This window comes from Nuphar pumila, chromosome 17 (genome assembly GCF_984573655.1).
Source record: "Nuphar pumila chromosome 17, dmNupPumi1.hap1.1, whole genome shotgun sequence".
In the NCBI taxonomy this organism is placed as follows: domain Eukaryota; kingdom Viridiplantae; phylum Streptophyta; class Magnoliopsida; order Nymphaeales; family Nymphaeaceae; genus Nuphar; species Nuphar pumila.
The window spans coordinates 73,363,373-73,374,086 of record NC_143265.1 but is presented as its reverse complement, the minus strand read 5'-3'; positions in this window follow the sequence as shown (position 1 = coordinate 73,374,086).

Genomic DNA, 10,714 nt, shown 5'->3' with positions numbered 1-10,714 from the left:
TTAATCTCAAGCTATGGAAAAAAATGTGATGAAGAGGTTACCAAGGTGCATTGCAGTCCTTCACCACCAACTTGAAATTATTCAATAGGAAGGTGATGTTGGACGTGATTTGGCTTTTGCGTTGGAGCATAACCTCAAAATTAACTTTGTCACGCTCTAGAAGATGAACTCTTTTAGAGGCAAATATCTAGGATCAAGTGGCTTCAAGAGGGGGATTCTAACATTGCTTTTTCTCATATGAACTCGATGTTACAAAAACCACGAGCAAGAAACAACCGAAGGAAACAAAATACAGCAAGAACACATAGATTTACGTGGAAAAACCTCTCAAATCCGAGAGGAAGTAAAAAAAAAAACACGATCGCCCAGAGGAAAAAACTTTATTGCTTTTTCTTGACAGATACAAGATAGAGAGAAAAGAAATAATTTATACAAGGCAAGGGCGACAACCCTAAACCTAAACAAATAGGGTCTCATCTATAAGACACCAGGACCCGCACCGGGGGGGGGGGGCAAACCCCCCCTATTGCAAGGGCAAAAACTCTGAATCAGGCTCCACAACTCATCAATCTTCCACTTGGAGACTGATACAAAAAAAGTTCCTCTATCTATCTTGTCTTCCCAAACTCTTCTTTGCATCTCTAGAACGACAACCCTCCCTCATGCTCAATGAAGGAGTCCAACTGAGGCAATGCACAACCTCAGTTTCTCAGTGGTCACACCCTTTGTCAACATGTCTGCTGGATTCTTGGCACCAAGGATCTTCTCTAATGACAACATTCCAGCATTTATCATCTCTCGAATGTAATGATACTTTAATTGAATGTGCTTTATACTTGAATGAAATACTAGATTCTTTGCAAGACACAAAGCCCTCTAACTGTCACTAAAGAGAACACTTTTATCCTATTCCTTGTCAATCTCCTTCAGAAAATTCTTCAACCACATCATCTCTTTTCTGACCTCAGAAATAATAATATATTCAACTTCTGTGGTTGAGAGGGCAACACATTTCTGAAGTCTTGACATCCAGTTGATCGCGGTGTTTCCAAGTGTAAACACATATCCGAAAGTGCTCTTCTGTTTGTCCACGTCTCCACCAAGGTCTGTATCTACAAAACCTTGCAAGTTTACACTTCTCTCACTGAAACAAAGTGTCATACCTGATGTCTCATTTAGATATCTCAATAGCCACTTCACAACTTCCCAATGCTTTGGTCCAGGATCCGCCATATAATGGCTCACAACTCCCACTGCATGAGCAATATCCGGTCTGGTGCACACCATGGCATACATGAGAGTGCCAACGACTGAGGCATATGGGACCTTAGCCATTTTCTCTTGCTCCTTGTATGTCTTTGGTGATTGCTCATTCGAGAGTTTGAAGTGACTTCCCAGCAGAGTGCTTCTAGGCTTTGCATCTTGAACTCTAAACCTTTTCAACACCTTTTGAATGTATTTTTCCTGTGACAGGTTTAGAGTTCCCTTCTTTATATCCTGAGTGATCCGCATCCTAAGAATCTAGTTCGCTGGGCCTGTAAACACCCTAAATTTTTACCCTCATTCACAAACATCTGTCTCTGCCATTGGGACCCACTCTCTGCAGTCTTCAGGGAACCAACTGGTTAAAATCTGAGCCAGGACTGTTCACAACCCAAATTTTTACAAAAATTTCAATACTTCATCCTACAATCAAGATTCAACCCTCATTTTGACTCAATTTCAATTATCAGTTCTCATCCTCAGATGAAAATCTCCAAATTCTTTGTCTCTGCCAGGGATCCAGGATTCCAAGTCCCTCATCTAGGGTTTACATTTTACATGTCATTGCATATCACTGCATGCATTTGACATATCATTTCATTGCATTGCACAACATTGCATGTCATTGCATCTCATCATCGAGATTCAACACTCTTGTTTTCAAAATATTGGATTCAAATTCGAGTTTTAAAACTTTTCTTGCAAAATCAATTTCAAAACCTGGGTTTTGAATCAACATTTTGTCATTTGCCAACCCTCAGAACACTTATATTTTAAATGTTTTTCTCAAAAAACAATCTGAATTTGTTTTAAACTCGATTTCAATCGATTTCAATTCTCAGATAAGACCCATTTAGGTGGTGTCGCTTCTGGATTCCTTTATTTATCAAAAATCTCAAAAAATTCAGTCCTAGTTGGATCAGGACTCTATATTTTTATCTTTTTAACCATTTTTAAAACTCCATTTTTTATTTTAAACCAGTTGTGGTCATATCCCTTGCCCATATCTATCATTTTGGTCAAAATTTTAGAGTCCTAGTTGGATCATAACTCTTTTTTCAGAGTGCAAGTCAGATTAGAACTCTACCTTTTACTACCCTTTTCACCTGTTTTCGAGAAAACCTTTCAAAATATTTTATTTTGGCTAAAATTTCATAGTCCTAGTTGGATTAGAACTTTTTTTCAAGAATCTCAATCAGATTAGGACTCTTCTTCAGAATTTCAATCGGATTAGGACTCTATCTTTCGTGGCTATTTTAGCTATTTTCAATCAAATCTTTCAAAATCTTTTGAAATGAGTCAAAAAACTCAAAGTTTTAGTTGAACCAGGACTCTATTTAAAGAGTCCCAGTTGGATCAGGACTCTGACCCTGATTTCAATTTTGAGAGAATCCTTTCAAAATCTCTTCATTTACCTTTCCAAATTTATAAAATGTTACACTTTTACCACTGATTTTCAAAATTCTAGGACTCTGTCTCAGAGTCCTGATCAAATCAGGACTCTATCCTGAGTTCACTTTCTCACTTCATTTTCACTGGTTTTCAAAAGTTCTATTTAAATCTCATCATTTGCTTCTTAGAAAATAAAAAATTCTCGGAGTTCTAGTTGAACAAGGACTCTTCCTTAGAGTCTTAATCAGATTAGGACTCTGAACTGGACTTCAACTTTATCTTGTTTTCACCTATTTTTTAAGATCCTTTCATTTGTTTTCTCAGAAAATCCAAAATTTTGAGAGTCCTAGTTCAATTAGGACTCTGTCCTCAGAGTCCCAATTGGATCAGAACTCTATTTTGATTTCAATACTTGTTGCTATTTTCACAAGTTCTTTCATCTGTTTTTTAGAAAATACCAAAAAAAATTTAGAGTTTCAGTCCGACAGAGTCCTAATTCAGTTAGAATTCTATTCTAAAGTTTGTTTTTACTTCCATTTTTATATTTTTCACTTGTTTTTTAAAAAATTAGTCCATTTTATAGAATCCCAGTTGATTCAGAACTTTCTTTCAGAGTTTTGGTTGAGTTAGGACTCTAACCCTGACTGTATTTTCTGACTTATTTTCACCAATTTTGATAAAATCCTTCAAAAACTTCTTCATTTGGCATTCAAAAATCTAAAATCTCAGAGTCCTAGATGGTTCAGGACTCTGGTCCAGAGTTTCAGTTTGCTTAGAACTCTATTTTCAAACTTTTGAATTTCATCTGTTGATTTTAACCCCTTTTCAAAGCCATTTTCAGTCTTTATTTCAAAAATTTTAAAACCCTGATGTGGGGCCCACTCAGTTGGTGCCATATCTAGAAGAGTATTGACTCAGTTAGAACTTTGTGTCATTTTAAAACTTTCAATTCCAAGTTTACTTTTGAATCTCTTTTGAAAAACTTTTCATTTTTAAGTTTCAAAATCATTTTTTGAAAATTCAAGTGGGCCCCACTCGAGGTGGCACCACATTTGAAAAAGTCAGGGTTAGACTAAGGTTAGTCAGCATCCTACTTAGGTTAGATGTCTAGGTGAGTCAAAGTTTGTTTTTAAAACTTCCATTTTTACTTTTTGTTTTTAACTTTGATTTTAAAACTTTAAAAATTTGGGTTTTCAAAAAATCCAAATGAGGCCCACAGAGGGTGGCAACACATTTGGAGTTATTTTAATAGGATTTGGAGTCCTAGGTTAATTAGGGCCTAATTAGGAAAGTTTATAAGTCTAAACCAATTAGGAAAAATCGCCCCCACTAATATCTTTGGATAATTTTTAAAAGGGGCAAAATTAGAATTAATTAGCCCTATTTTTAAAACCTAATTTTTCCTTTTTAAAGGAGCTCATAGGGGAGGTCGACCCCTATTCCTCTCTCAGCATTTTTTTGGAGCTTCTCTCTCCTCCTAGCTATTTCCTCCATTGCTGCAACATCTAAGGTAAGATCTTCACCTTTTATCTCATTATTTTTATGAAATTTATTACTTTTTTCGTAGATTTCACCATGTGCGCCCCTTGTTCATGGTTTTTAGCTATGAATCTCAAACAAGAACCCCAAGGTTGACCCAAGAAGATGATCTAACTTGTTTTGATGAGTTTTTTCAGGATTCTAATCCATTAGAATCATTCAAGTTGCTGTTTTCTATGTTCTTAACCAACGAAATATGAGATTTACCTGTTAAATGGGTTAAATTCATGTTTTCAAAGGTAAAATTGATTTCAACCATGGATTCCTTGTATTTTTTTATTTTCTTGTCATATTAATATTTATTTTATATATTCTAACATTAAGTCAATTTTTGTTATGAGTTTTATGTATTTTTTTATTTGTTTTCATGATTAAATTAGTTGTTTTAATGTTTTATTGGATTTTCGTATATTCTTATTTGAGATTTGTAGAAATCATGCTATTTCATGTTTAAATCTTTGTTATAAAATTCTGTTTTTTTTATATTTAGTCCATGAATTTGTCAGTAAGTTTCTATAAAAAAATCAAAGGTTTTGGGATTCGAGAACCCCACTAGAAAAATACAAAGTCGAATCATGATTCCTGTGGTTTAAAATCGCTATTCATATTCAAGTATAACTTGCAGTTACGTTATTTTTGTCATCTGAGATTTGATTTATAATTCGTAAATTACAATAGCTTCATATTAAAGTCTATTATTTACTGTAATTTTCTTATAATTTTCTATCACAATTTGCTATTTTTCCTTTATCAGAGAGTCAGATCAAGGTTTTAGAACTCATTATACTTTTTTAAAACCCTAATTCAACTTGTGTTGATCATATCTCTCTAACTGAAGATTCAATCAATAATCTGTAAAAAGAGAAGTTCTTTATCTATCTGTCTGTTGTTCACTAATCAAATTTCTTCATTCATGGTATGCAATCATTTATCATAACAAGCAGTGTTTTATATTTATGTGTGCTAACGTTCTGAAAGTATTTGTAAGCCTCCCATTGCTTCGCGAGTGCAAACGAGGAGAAGGACGCGAGGGTAGTGTGGCAGAAAGTGACTGTCAATCGATTTGCCGACATGCTATACAATATTAAGACTGCAGCAAAAAAAGCAGCTGGTGGGATAGATGATCCACTGTAGTGGAAGGGCTATGGGCCTGCTACTGTCAGGAGAGATTATTGGGAGGGCATGTGCGACAAGTGGGCGAGCAATGATTTTCGAAACCGCTCAGCAAAGGTTGTACAAAACCGAGCAACGATGCCCGATGCACATCTACACACAGGTGGATCTAGGACTTTTGGGAGCTACCAGAGGAAAATGGTAAGTCATTAATATATTTATATATATATATATATATATATATTATCAAATTTGTAAGTATTTTTGAATACTTATTAATCGATTTTTTATATCATGTCACATTGCAGAAAGCAGAAAAAAAAAGCATTGTGCCTTACAGCATAAACGTAAAAGCACGAGAGATTTTGTATTAGAGAAGGCAAGAGCGACAACGGTATGTATTTATTGTATTAATAAACATTGTAATATACAAGTTACTTTGAATTATGTTATCATAAACATTGTAATTATTAATTCATATTCTAATTATTACTTTGTAGGAGTCATACGAGCAACAAATGATACAACGATATGGTGATGACTCCACTCAGCATCCGTCTTTTGATCCTGCAGCATGGGTGACTGCTACAGGTGAACCCAAAAAGGGTCATGTATTCGGGTTTGGGAGTAACATGAACACCACACCAGTTGTTGCCTCCTGCAGCCCGGGCTCACAGAGTTCTTCCGGCAGCATCAACTCCCAACGTCTTATTGACCCTGCTATGTCTTGGGATGATGTTTGTTAGTGTCTTGAGAACAAAATGCAACACTTTTTAAATAAAGTTATTCCCAACCTTGTCCGTAATGAGTTGTGCAACTTTTTTCAAGATAGGAGAACTTCATCTGCATTCAACATGAGCTCAGGTGTTCGCCAGGTATGCATGATTGAATTGCTATAAATTTTTCCTTATAATTTTGTTAATGTCCTTCAGTTTATTACTAGTCTATGTGTCATTCAGCCATTTACTTTGTTGCATTAGATTAGATGGATATCATATAATTTATTTCATTATGTTTTGTTTATAAATACTAACATTTTGGTTCTCTTTTATAGGATGCTGGAGATGATCATCGTAGATGAGCTGATGGAGGCATGAAGGAAGGGGCAGATCGAGAAAATAAAGAGGATAATGCCCAAAATCTTGGCGAGGATTAGATTTTTTTGTTTAATTTGTTTGACAAACTTGTAACTAATTATAACTTTGCAAGGACTGTACTTGATAGTTAAAGTTTGCTTAACCTAGCATTTCTGTTTAATTTGTATGCATTTTTTATTTGTACTATTTTTTTATAAGCAAGATATATGAATTATACGAGAAATTTTTCTCGATTTTCAAAATATTAAAAAAAAAAAAAAATTTATTACAAATTAGCGACGAAGTAGCGTCAGATATTATCCGTCGTCAATTTGAAGCAGTCGGAGTAGCGACAAAATTTAAGCCGTCACTAATGTTTGTCGCCAATTAGCGACAGATACTCATCCGTCGATAAATGGTAGCGACAGATTAAATTTTGTCGCTTAACCAAATCGATCTCCATTTAACGATGAATTCACAACACACATAATTCGTCTCTAAGCCATCACAACATAACGACGAATTGGCGATAGCTAAATTCTGTCGCAATTTAGCGACTAGGATTATGCGACAGATTCAATCCGTCACTAGTCCGTCGCAAAATCCGTCGTAAACATGTACAGCGACAGATAGAATCTGTCGCCAATACACGTTTTTCTTGTAGTGATTTGACCTCGTAGGCAAGTCCAGAGTATTTTGATTAGTAAGATTGCAATCTTGAACACGATTTTGGAGCTCGAACTAGATCCATGTTGAAGGTATACCAGGTCTCTTAGCTTTCTGGGTACAAGTATGTGGTTCATCTCATTTGGTGCTAAATGGGTTTTTCAGCTTCTCCGATTCTTTTTATGTGGGCATGGTCGATTTACTAAGAATCCACACCTGAATCATGTGTTTTCGATAAAAAAATGATATTTGGAGAGTTGAAAATTTATAAAGATTTTGGACCATTGATTTTTTGAACTTTATAAAAACCCAACCATGTGTTTGAAGCAAACGCTTCAAAAGCTGATCCCTATAAAATCAAGTACATAGATCACATCTGTACGTCCAAAATTTAAAAATAAAATTAGAAAATCTCAAAAAACCTATTTTGCATGCGGTTTAACACCAAATGGCTTTAGCATCAACCCATCACTCTATAACTTAAAACCTTAAGAACGAAAGATAACATATAAAACTTACTTTTTATCTTAAGTTTTGGGGCCAGAAGATGAAAAAGGTTGACCAGAAAGTTATCACAACCTTATTGAAATGTAAAGAAATTACTATAAGAAGAAAGGAAAAAGGGTTAGCTAGGGTTATAAATGAAAAACGGTTAAAGTTCTAAAGGAAAACAAAAAAATGATAAAAGAATTGTCAAAACAGAATGACTTTATATGAATAAGAAAGTATGTGTAGGTAACATTCACAAAATGACATTCTCTAGTTAAAATTATGCCATTCACATGTTAAAATATGTTGATATTGCATTAACATGAGGTTCACATACAATATTTGTGAAAGTGATGCCATACATTTGCAGACATCCTAACTTTATGTGATTTTTAGTTAAAAGAGGTTCACATAGTATCTATGCGAAGGCCAAAACATCTATAAATGTATGGCGCCGACTTGTCAAACTCGAATAAAAAAACATATTTGACCTTTTAGGATTCAGATAACCACTTTCTGATGAATCTACATCCAATTCGAGATAAATTATCTATTTTGGATCTGGTTTCAACTGTACTACATCTGATCTAGATTGGATTTGACTTTGGGCTCGGATTCTGCCTTTCTGCCCATTGTTCGGATTATAATTCAAATCAGATCTACCATGAATAGACAGGATCCTACTCCACCTATAGCTAGGGGCTAGAGCTGCTAAACGAGCCGAATGAGATGAGCTTGAGGTGTTCAAGCTTGCCTCAAGACAGAAATCAGCTTAATTGGAGTGGGTTGTTATGACCAATGTTGTGTCTTTGATTTTTCAGTCCAAGCTCGTGCATCCTCAAGAGTCGGTTTTCCGTTTGTTGAAATGTGAATGAGTATGCTTTTGACAATTCATTTTTTTTTTTTGAAACTGCAGTCGAGTATTCCTAAGAAAGGATGAATGCACCTGCCTAATTCTCTCATTTGTTACACCCTCAACCAAAGGAGGCCACCTTCCTTTGAAAGGAGCACTCTGGTGGGAGAGTAATTTTAAGTAAGGGAAGGTGTGAACTTATTATAATAGGAAAGATGCTTTTTTTGCATTTATTATGTGGACCTCTCACTACATATTTCTCATTAGGCCTCCTTCATAGAAAAGGACATAAAACAAAACACCCTGTAGAGAAAAAGAAATAACAAAAAATGTCAAAGAAAGGTCGTTTGAGTAGGTATCATTAATAGATCAGATTACACTATAGAGGTCAGCCATACTTCCACAAGCATATCTCTCTCTTGTCCTCAAGTGCAACAAATGGTGGATTATTTGGCGAACTTGGCTTCTCTTGTCCTGGTGGGCCGTTTGGATGACCTACAACAACGTCATTTTTTGGCATATTCCAGTGGTTTTCAATAAACTAGTGAAGCTGATATTAGCAGACGTGTACGCTATTCTGCGCATCAGCCTTCCTGAGCTTCAGCACAATCAACATCCATTGACACCTCTTGAACCAGGGTGATGCTTGTCGATCAACTGTATTTGTATCTTGCTTTCTTTTCTGGGCTTCTAGGCTTGTCTTGGGCTTTTTTTGTATTTTTGGCAGGTTCAATGTTGGTTGAACCTGTTTTTCGCAATGTTGATGGTTATAGTTCGTCTCTCTCTCTCTCTCTCTCTCTCTATATATACATATATATATATATATATATATATATATCATCAAACACACAAAGTGTTTCATGACAGAATTTAATTATGTTCAATTGCATTTGGTAAGCCAAAACTATATCAGATTATGATCGGATGCAGATATGTTTTGATTTTTTGCTACCAAATCCAACGAATATCAGAATTTGACGGATATTTGAATCCATTTACATGTAAAAAGGTAGATCCGATATGAGTTTTTCACCCATCTGAATCCGAGTCCGTTTAACCACCATCTGATTAGTCAAATATGGTATTAGCCACATCGGTTCCGAATCCAAACCATTTAGATCCCAATTGGATGACCTTTCTTTCTCGCATGTGTTTGAATCAAGAGGGTCCAACTCACTAAAATTCATCCGATGTGGAGTCTAGATCGTGGAAATTTTGTAGTTTTAGACCTATGTTCCACCGGCCTACCTCCTACTTGGAACTTGTCTAGCAAGTAGGTTTAACTTGGACATACATTTTGCAAAAATCTGAACGTCGTAGAGCCCTAGACCCTAGCCTTTAAAGATAAAACCCAATTTAGATTTACTCTTGCTACTTTATACTCTTGGCAACATGGTCTAATCTGCTCACAAGGTGAAAGTGTACCTAAGCTAAATCTCCTATCTTGTCATTTAATTAATTTTCTTTTGTGCATTAAGAAATGACCAACAATATCTCTGGAGATGGATTCATTTTGGTCGATTTGATATGAATTAATTGACTCTTTGATCCTGCTTTTTTGAGAAAAGTGGTGATTTTACTGCTGTTTTTTTCCGAGTCACCAGGTCAGATTCCAACAATTCAAATTATTCTACTCTGTTTGGAAACTAGGCTGGGAGTTTAAGCATTTGGTAGATACATGGTCAGACTATCTTAGTGATTGGTGTTTGGAAACTGGTATCTGGGATGGAAATTTATGGCTTTGGGAGAGGAAGTGAGCCTCTCTCCTTTTTATATTTGCATTATTAAAGAGTGGATTTGGCAGCTACCACTTTTCCAAATGCATAATCTCTCATTGACTACCAGTTTTCAAACAGAGAATCGTCAGAAAATCTTGCACATGTATCGGATTCTGGTGAACCAAATTCTGATCTTCACTGAATGAATCATGTAGATCATGAGATCTGATGAAAGCAATTTTGTAACAATGAGATCACAAGCGTTTTATGATGAAAGGGTGTGAGTTAGGGGATGACTTGAACCAATTTGATATAGAAAAGTGTCTAAATGGTGCATGAAAATTATCGTTTCCAGCTTTGCTACAATCTTTATCAGCTGTGCTGCTCTTATCTAAACCATAGTCACAGATATTGCCGATATTTTTTAAACTATCATGATATTAAAGCTATAAAATGAGAAAATGATATTAAAAATAAAATATCAGCATATATATCGCGGTATTATCACGATATTATAGCTATAACAACAGTTTTTTTTTTAAAGTTAAATGGTCCGTGTAGGGATACCTTTTGAAACTTTTAACAAACGTAAAGGGGTCGTTTGA